The sequence below is a fragment of the Culex pipiens genome, unplaced genomic scaffold (assembly GCF_016801865.2).
Source record: "Culex pipiens pallens isolate TS unplaced genomic scaffold, TS_CPP_V2 Cpp_Un0009, whole genome shotgun sequence".
Taxonomy (NCBI): domain Eukaryota; kingdom Metazoa; phylum Arthropoda; class Insecta; order Diptera; family Culicidae; genus Culex; species Culex pipiens.
The window spans coordinates 252,814-263,808 of record NW_026292826.1 but is presented as its reverse complement, the minus strand read 5'-3'; positions in this window follow the sequence as shown (position 1 = coordinate 263,808).

Below are 10,995 nucleotides of genomic sequence, written 5' to 3'. Positions count from 1 at the left end.
ATTCTAGAAATACCCCTACCGTGGAAAAGTTAGGTAACAACAATGGCATTTCTTATGCTAGCGTCGTTTCGGGTTCATCCACGAATTTTAAATCCTCTACCATTCTTTCTGAAATTGGGCAGGTACCTCAAATCTCATTTGAAAATTTTTCTGCTGGCAACGCTTTGGGATCTTCTGATCTCGGCGATGTTACGTTTGAAAAAATGACTTTTTTGCAAAACTCACTGTTTGGTTTGATTCAAACAATGAGTAATGCTACATCCATGATGGAAGCAATCCAGATTGGATTAAAATTTGCGAATGATGTTGTTCTTACCCTGAAGTTTAATCATGGATCTAAGTAATTCCATCAATATTATGAATTTTAATGCTCGCTCTTTAAAAGCGAAAGAAAATGAATTTTTCAACTTTTTACGAGTTCATAACGTGCATGTTGCTGTTATAACCGAAACATTTTTAAAAACTGGCACTTATTTGAAAAGTGATCCAGATTATAAAGTTATAACTAATAACCGAATGAATCGAAATGGCGGTGGAGTTGCAATAGTTATCCACCGTAGTATGACTTATAGCACGTTACGTGACTTTAAGTTAAAAGTTATTGAAAGTTTGGGCATTGAACTTGAAACTTCTTTTGGGAAAATTATGATTGCAGCTGCATATTTGCCATTCCAATGCACTGGGGAAAATAAATAAAATTTCAAAGGGGATTTGAATAAACTTACTCGGCATAGATCTCGATTTTTGATCATCGGTGATTTTAATGCCAAACACCAATCTTGGAATAATTCAAAAGTAAATTCCAATGGTAAAATTCTGTTCAGAGATTGCACTTCTGGTCTTTATTCGGTTTTATACCCGAATGGGCCAACTTGCTTTTCTTCTGTTAGAAATCCATCAACAATTGATTTGGTTTTGACAAATCAAAGTCAGTATTGTGGTCCTTTAGTGACTCATGCTGATTTTGATTCTGATCACCTTCCAGTAACTTTTTCACTTTCTCATGAAGCAGTTACCAGACCCAATAGTTCTGTGTTTAATTACCACAAAGCTAATTGGGACAGGTATCAGCATCATATTGAGAATAATTTAAATCATGATTTTGTTTTAGAAACCAAAGCTGATATTGATTCAGCCTTGGAATCTTTAACTAATGCAATTTTGGATGCTAGGAATATTGCTATTCCTAAAGTCCAAGTCAAATTTGATTCTCCCATTATTGATGACGATCTTCAGCTTCTGATTCGTCTGAAAAATGTTCGCCGAAGACAGTATCAACGTTCTCGTGATCCTGCACTGAAGCGAATTCAAAAAGATTTGCAAAAGGTTATTGACCACAGATTCACTCTCCTGCGAAATGAAAAGTTCGCAAGAGATGTCGAACAAATTAAACCTTATTCCAAACCTTTTTGGAAACTTTCAAAGGTTCTTAAGAAACCTCAAAAACCCATCCCTTCCTTAAAAGATGGTGATAATATTCTATTAACTAAAGGGGAAAAAGCTCAAAAACTTGCTCAGCAGTTTGAGAGTGCTCATAATTTCAACTTGAATGTTTTGAGTCCTATTGAAAATCAAATTTCAATAGAATTTCAGAATATTGTTGAACAAGAATTTTCATCAGATGAAGTTTTTAATACGGATCTGAATGAAATAAAATCTATTATCAAAAAATTTAAAAATATGAAAGCCCCTGGTGAGGATGGCATTTTTTTATATTTTAATTAAAAAATTACCAGAAGTAACTTTAAGTTGCTTGGTCAAAATTTTCAACAAATGTTTTGATTTGGCATATTTTCCCAGCAGTTGGAAAAATGCCAAAGTAATTCCGATTTTGAAACCGGATAAAAATCCTGCTGAAGCCTCAAGCTATCGGCCCATTAGTTTGCTTTCATCTATTAGTAAATTATTCGAAAGAATAATTCTTAATAGAATGATGACGCACATTAATGAAAATTCAATTTTCGCTGATGAGCAGTTTGGATTTCACCTTGGGCATTCAACTACTCATCAGTTGTTGAGAGTTTCAAATTTAATTCGAAGCAACAAATCTGAGGGCTATTCTACTGGCGCTGCTCTTCTTGATATAGAAAAAGTATTTGACAGTGTTTGGCATAAAGGTTTGATTGCGAAATTGAAAAGGTTTAATTTTCCGATTTATATCGTGAAAATTATTCAAAATTATTTGACGGATCGTACTCTGCAGGTATGTTATCAAAATAGCAAATCTGATCAACTACCTGTACGTGCTGGCGTCCCTCAAGGAAGCATTTTGGGTCAAATTTTATACAATATTTTTACTTCTGACTTGCCTGATTTGCCCCAAGGATGTCAGAAATCACTTTTTGCTGATGACACAAGCATCTCCGCCAAAGGCAGAAGCCTTCGTGTCATCACAAGAAGGTTACAAAAAAGCTTGGATATTTTCAATTCTTATTTGAAAGAATGGAAAATTACTCCAAATGCTGCAAAAACTCAACTTATTATTTTCCCTCACAAACCAAGGGCTGATTTCCTTAAACCAAAAAGTCATCACATTATAAAGATGAATGAGGTAAATTTAAAGTGGGAGGATCAAGTGAAATATCTTGGACTTGGTTTTGACAAAAACCTTACTTACAAGGATCACATTGAAAGTATCCAGGTTAAATGTAACAAATATATTAAATGTTTGTATCCACTTATAAACAGGAATTCTAGACTTTGTCTCAAGAATAAACTGTTAATTTATAAACAAATTTTCAGACCTGCCATGCTTTATGCTGTGCCGATCTGGACAAGCTGTTGCTTAACAAGGAAGAAAAAACTTCAGAGGATTCAGAACAAAATTCTGAAAATGATTCTGAAACTTCCTCCCTGGTTCAGCACCAGTGAACTTCATCAATTAGCCGAAGTTGACACTTTGGATGTTATGTCCAATAAGATAATTGCTGCATTTCGACAAAAATCATTGCAGTCTTCAGCTGCATTGATCCGCTCTTTATATAGTTTATAAGTTAGTTTTAAGGTATCCCTTTTCTCTTTTGTACATGTAGGACCTCCTACATTTGAAATCACTGAATAGCGAAAGCTACAATATTTCATGAATAAATGAAAGTTGCTAGTATTTAAAATTGAGGTGAAAAGTCATCGTTTGTGATTGGACACTCAATAATATTTTAACTGAATGAATGTACATGGAAAAGAAATTTGAATAAATATAAATTAAAAACAAAATGACTTTATTGGAATTTTCTGTTGCCTACATTTAAAATTGAGTACCTTAGTTTATTTTGACTTTTGTATTCGTACCGTAGTTTCTCAAGCGAAACTGGAGAATCTCAGTTTGATACCGGAAAAAGTATTCATCAAAATGTTGACTTAGCATGATGAATTTCTGCGATCAATCCATGAAGCTGATCCACATTTAAGTTCTATGTTGGTTAGTACAAAACATCATAAAAAGTACCTTTAACATATCCTGAAGCTGTCACAAACTCTATAACACTACTCGACAAAACAAAACTTGTGTCAAGGGATTGACGATATCTCATCGGTTCCTCAGAGAAAAGGCATCCCCGAATCCGATGCAATCGACAGAATTTGATTTTATGTCCACGCGGACTGACGAGAAGCTGGTAAATTTTTTAACATAAAAAAATCGAACAATTTAAAAAAAACTTGCGTCTCCTCCCAACTATATGAGCCATCTACAAAAATATGGAGGCGCCTGGTGCATAGCCATTTCCTTTAAGCACAACGGAAACAACCAATACAAATGTATAAAAAAGTTGTCAAGTTCGGGGGGTCCACAGCTAGCATTTTTTGTACGATTATAAAAATAAATATTAAAAGTTTAAAATTAAAATATTTGAAAAACATTTTTTTTAAATATATTTGTTTACTAAAATTTTATGTTACTCAAAGGTCTATAGGTACTTCGGGATGTCCATGGTAATCCAAGGACTCCCTAGAGTTAAGATCTATGAGTCTACCGCCGTAACAAGCAAGAGGTCGTCGGATTTTGACCCCGGATTATGTGCGTATAGCATCAGTGGATATGGTAGACTACTATATGAATGTAATGGGATGTCCATGGTCATCCAAGGACTCCCTGGAGTTAAGATCTATGAGTCTACCGCCGTAACAAGCAAGAGGTCGTCGGATTTTGACCCCGGATCATGTGCGTATAGCATCAGTGGATATGGTAGACTACTATATGAATGTAATGGGATGTACATGGTCATCCAAGGACTCCCTGGAGTTAAGATCTACGAGTCTACCGCCGTAACAAGCAAGAGGTCGTCGGATTTTGACCCCGGATCATGTGCGTATAGCACCAGTGGATATGGTAGACTACTATATGAATGTAATGGGATGTACATGGTCATCCAAGGACTCCCTGGAGTTAAGATCTATGAGTCTACCGCCGTAACAAGCAAGAGGTCGTCGGATTTTGACCCCGGATCATGTGCGTATAGCACCAGTGGATATGGTAGACTACTATATGAATGTAATGGGATGTACATGGTCATCCAAGGACTCCCTGGAGTTAAGATCTACGAGTGTACCGCCGTAACAAGCAAGAGGTCGTCGGATTTTGACCCCGGATCATGTGCGTATAGCATCAGTGGATATGGTAGACTACTATATGAATGTAATGGGATGTACAAGGTCATCCAAGGACTCCCTGGAGTTAAGATCTATGAGTCTACCGCCGTAACAAGCAAGAGGTCGTCGGATTTTGACCCCGGGTCATGTGCGTATAGCATCAGTGGATATGGTAGACTACTATATGAATGTAATGGGATGTACATGGTCATCCAAGGACTCCCTGGAGTTAAGATCTACGAGTCTACTGCCGTAACAAGCAAGAGGTCGTCGGATTTTGACCCCGGATCATGTGCGTATAGCACCAGTGGATATGGTAGACTACTATATGAATGTAATGGGATGTACATGGTCATCCAAGGACTCCCTGGAGTTAAGATCTACGAGTGTACCGCCGTAACAAGCAAGAGGTCGTCGGATTTTGACCCCGGATCATGTGCGTATAGCATCAGTGGATATGGTAGACTACTATATGAATGTAATGGGATGTACAAGGTCATCCAAGGACTCCCTGGAGTTAAGATCTATGAGTCTACCGCCGTAACAAGCAAGAGGTCGTCGGATTTTGACCCCGGATCATGTGCGTATAGCATCAGTGGATATGGTAGACTACTATATGAATGTAATGGGATGTACAAGGTCATCCAAGGACTCCCTGGAGTTAAGATCTACGAGTCTACTGCCGTAACAAGCAAGAGGTCGTCGGATTTTGACCCCGGATCATGTGCGTATAGCACCAGTGGATATGGTAGACTACTATATGAATGTAATGGGATGTACATGGTCATCCAAGGACTCCCTGGAGTTAAGATCTACGAGTGTACCGCCGTAACAAGCAAGAGGTCGTCGGATTTTGACCCCGGATCATGTGCGTATAGCATCAGTGGATATGGTAGACTACTATATGAATGTAATGGGATGTACAAGGTCATCCAAGGACTCCCTGGAGTTAAGATCTATGAGTCTACCGCCGTAACAAGCAAGAGGTCGTCGGATTTTGACCCCGGGTCATGTGCGTATAGCATCAGTGGATATGGTAGACTACTATATGAATGTAATGGGATGTACATGGTCATCCAAGGACTCCCTGGAGTTAAGATCTATGAGTCTACTGCCGTAACAAGCAAGAGGTCGTCGGATTTTGACCCCGGGTCATGTGCGTATAGCATCAGTGGATATGGTAGACTACTATATGAATGTAATGGGATGTACATGGTCATCCAAGGACTCCCTGGAGTTAAGATCTACGAGTCTACTGCCGTAACAAGCAAGAGGTCGTCGGATTTTGACCCCGGATCATGTGAGTATAGCATCAGTGGATATGGTAGACTACTATATGAATGTAATGGGATGTACATGGTCATCCAAGGACTCCCTGGAGTTAAGATCTACGAGTCTACCGCCGTAACAAGCAAGAGGTCGTCGGATTTTGACCCCGGATCATGTGAGTATAGCATCAGTGGATATGGTAGACTACTATATGAATGTAATGGGATGTCCATGGTCATCCAAGGACTCCCTGGAGTTAAGATCTATGAGTCTACCGCCGTAACAAGCAAGAGGTCGTCGGATTTTGACCCCGGATCATGTGCGTATAGCATCAGTGGATATGGTAGACTACTATATGAATGTAATGGGATGTACAAGGTCATCCAAGGACTCCCTGGAGTTAAGATCTACGAGTCTACTGCCGTAACAAGCAAGAGGTCGTCGGATTTTGACCCCGGATCATGTGCGTATAGCACCAGTGGATATGGTAGACTACTATATGAATGTAATGGGATGTACATGGTCATCCAAGGACTCCCTGGAGTTAAGATCTACGAGTGTACCGCCGTAACAAGCAAGAGGTCGTCGGATTTTGACCCCGGATCATGTGCGTATAGCATCAGTGGATATGGTAGACTACTATATGAATGTAATGGGATGTACAAGGTCATCCAAGGACTCCCTGGAGTTAAGATCTATGAGTCTACCGCCGTAACAAGCAAGAGGTCGTCGGATTTTGACCCCGGTCATGTGCGTATAGCATCAGTGGATATGGTAGACTACTATATGAATGTAATGGGATGTACATGGTCATCCAAGGACTCCCTGGAGTTAAGATCTATGAGTCTACTGCCGTAACAAGCAAGAGGTCGTCGGATTTTGACCCCGGATCATGTGCGTATAGCATCAGTGGATATGGTAGACTACTATATGAATGTAATGGGATGTACATGGTCATCCAAGGACTCCCTGGAGTTAAGATCTACGAGTCTACCGCCGTAACAAGCAAGAGGTCGTCGGATTTTGACCCCGGAACATGTGAGTATAGCATCAGTGGATATGGTAGACTACTATATGAATGTAATGGGATGTCCATGGTCATCCAAGGACTCCCTGGAGTTAAGATCTATGAGTCTACCGCCGTAACAAGCAAGAGGTCGTCGGATTTTGACCCCGGTCATGTGCGTATAGCATCAGTGGATATGGTAGACTACTATATGAATGTAATGGGATGTACAAGGTCATCCAAGGACTCCCTGGAGTTAAGATCTACAAGTCTACTGCCGTAACAAGCAAGAGGTCGTCGGATTTTGACCCCGGATCATGTGAGTATAGCATCAGTGGATATGGTAGACTACTATATGAATGTAATGGGATGTACATGGTCATCCAAGGACTCCCTGGAGTTAAGATCTATGAGTCTACCGCCGTAACAAGCAAGAGGTCGTCGGATTTTGACCCCGGATTATGTGCGTATAGCATCAGTGGATATGGTAGACTACTATATGAATGTAATGGGATGTACATGGTCATCCAAGGACTCCCTGGAGTTAAGATCTACAATCGATGTAAAGTTATCGAAATATTTAAGTTTGAACGATGAACAAAAGTCCTTGCTTACCACTTTAGCCAAACGGCGACCTCTTTTTTGTTACGGCGGTAAACTCGTAGATCTTAACTCCAGGGAGCCCAACACATTTATATAGTAGTCTACCATATCCACTGATGCTATACGCACATGATCCGGGGTCAAAAGCCGATGACCTCTTGTTTGTTACGGCGGTAGACTCGTAGATCTTAACTCCAGGGAGTCCTTGGATGACCATGGACATCCCATTACATTCATATAGTAGTCTACCATATCCACTGGTGCTATACGCACATGATCCGGGGTCAAAATCCGACGACCTCTTGCTTGTTACGGCGGTAGACTCATAGATCTTAACTCCAGGGAGTCCTTGGATGACCATGTACATCCCATTACATTCATATAGTAGTCTACCATATCCACTGGTGCTATACGCACATGATCCGGGGTCAAAATCCGACGACCTCTTGCTTGTTACGGCGGTAGACTCGTAGATCTTAACTCCAGGGAGTCCTTGGATGACCATGTACATCCCATTACATTCATATAGTAGTCTACCATATCCACTGATGCTATACGCACATGATCCGGGGTCAAAATCCGACGACCTCTTGCTTGTTACGGCGGTAGACTCATAGATCTTAACTCCAGGGAGTCCTTGGATGACCATGGACATCCCATTACATTCATATAGTAGTCTACCATATCCACTGATGCTATACTCACATAATCCGGGGTCAAAATCCGACGACCTCTTGCTTGTTACGGCGGTAGACTCGTAGATCTTAACTCCAGGGAGTCCTTGGATGACCATGTACATCCCATTACATTCATATAGTAGTCTACCATATCCACTGATGCTATACTCACATGATCCGGGGTCAAAATCCGACGACCTCTTGCTTGTTACGGCAGTAGACTCGTAGATCTTAACTCCAGGGAGTCCTTGGATGACCATGTACATCCCATTACATTCATATAGTAGTCTACCATATCCACTGGTGCTATACGCACATGACCCGGGGTCAAAATCCGACGACCTCTTGCTTGTTACGGCGGTAGACTCATAGATCTTAACTCCAGGGAGTCCTTGGATGACCTTGTACATCCCATTACATTCATATAGTAGTCTACCATATCCACTGATGCTATACGCACATGATCCGGGGTCAAAATCCGACGACCTCTTGCTTGTTACGGCGGTAGACTCATAGATCTTAACTCCAGGGAGTCCTTGGATGACCATGGACATCCCATTACATTCATATAGTAGTCTACCATATCCACTGATGCTATACTCACATGATCCGGGGTCAAAATCCGACGACCTCTTGCTTGTTACGGCGGTAGACTCGTAGATCTTAACTCCAGGGAGTCCTTGGATGACCATGTACATCCCATTACATTCATATAGTAGTCTACCATATCCACTGATGCTATACTCACATGATCCGGGGTCAAAATCCGACGACCTCTTGCTTGTTACGGCAGTAGACTCGTAGATCTTAACTCCAGGGAGTCCTTGGATGACCATGTACATCCCATTACATTCATATAGTAGTCTACCATATCCACTGGTGCTATACGCACATGACCCGGGGTCAAAATCCGACGACCTCTTGCTTGTTACGGCGGTAGACTCATAGATCTTAACTCCAGGGAGTCCTTGGATGACCTTGTACATCCCATTACATTCATATAGTAGTCTACCATATCCACTGATGCTATACGCACATGATCCGGGGTCAAAATCCGACGACCTCTTGCTTGTTACGGCGGTAGACTCGTAGATCTTAACTCCAGGGAGTCCTTGGATGACCATGTACATCCCATTACATTCATATAGTAGTCTACCATATCCACTGATGCTATACTCACATGATCCGGGGTCAAAATCCGACGACCTCTTGCTTGTTACGGCGGTAGACTCGTAGATCTTAACTCCAGGGAGTCCTTGGATGACCATGTACATCCCATTACATTCATATAGTAGTCTACCATATCCACTGATGCTATACTCACATGATCCGGGGTCAAAATCCGACGACCTCTTGCTTGTTACGGCAGTAGACTCGTAGATCTTAACTCCAGGGAGTCCTTGGATGACCATGTACATCCCATTACATTCATATAGTAGTCTACCATATCCACTGGTGCTATACGCACATGACCCGGGGTCAAAATCCGACGACCTCTTGCTTGTTACGGCGGTAGACTCATAGATCTTAACTCCAGGGAGTCCTTGGATGACCTTGTACATCCCATTACATTCATATAGTAGTCTACCATATCCACTGATGCTATACGCACATGATCCGGGGTCAAAATCCGACGACCTCTTGCTTGTTACGGCGGTAGACTCGTAGATCTTAACTCCAGGGAGTCCTTGGATGACCATGTACATCCCATTACATTCATATAGTAGTCTACCATATCCACTGATGCTATACGCACATGATCCGGGGTCAAAATCCGACGACCTCTTGCTTGTTACGGCGGTAGACTCATAGATCTTAACTCCAGGGAGTCCTTGGATGACCATGGACATCCCATTACATTCATATAGTAGTCTACCATATCCACTGGTGCTATACGCACATGATCCGGGGTCAAAATCCGACGACCTCTTGCTTGTTACGGCGGTAGACTCGTAGATCTTAACTCCAGGGAGTCCTTGGATGACCATGTACATCCCATTACATTCATATAGTAGTCTACCATATCCACTGATGCTATACGCACATAATCCGGGGTCAAAATCCGACGACCTCTTGCTTGTTACGGCGGTAGACTCATAGATCTTAACTCTAGGGAGTCCTTGGATTACCATGGACATCCCGAAGTACCCATAGACCTTTGAGAAACATAAAATTTTAGTAAACAAATATATTTAAAAAAAATGTTTTTCAAATATTTTAATTTTAAACTTTTAATATTTATTTTTATAATCGTACAAAAAATGCTAGCTGTGGACCCCCCGAACTTGACAACTTTTTTATACATTTGTATTGGTTGTTTCCGTTGTGCTTAAAGGAAATGGCTATGCACCAGGCGCCTCCATATTTTTGTAGATGGCTCATATAGTTGGGAGGAGACGCAAGTTTTTTTTAAATTGTTCGATTTTTTTATGTTAAAAAATTTACCAGCTTCTCGTCAGTCCGCGTGGACATAAAATCAAATTCTGTCGATTGCATCGGATTCGGGGATGCCTTTTCTCTGAGGAACCGATGAGATATCGTCAATCCCTTGACACAAGTTTTGTTTTGTCGAGTAGTGTAATCAAATGAATTTTAAGAATATGGTTTGTATTTTATCGTTTTACTTCATAATTAATATTTTGAACAAAATTATTTTTTCTGTTATTTGATTTAACAATTAAAATTTTCGCAATTTATGCCCGTACGGGTGGGGGGGGGGGGGGGGGGGTTGGGTCTCAATTTATATGGCATGGACTCACAAAAAGAAACAGACAGCAGTAAATAATAAATATTTGACTTAAAATGAATTTATTACGCTTAACAAAATTTTGTTGGAGGGAATGAGGAGAGGGG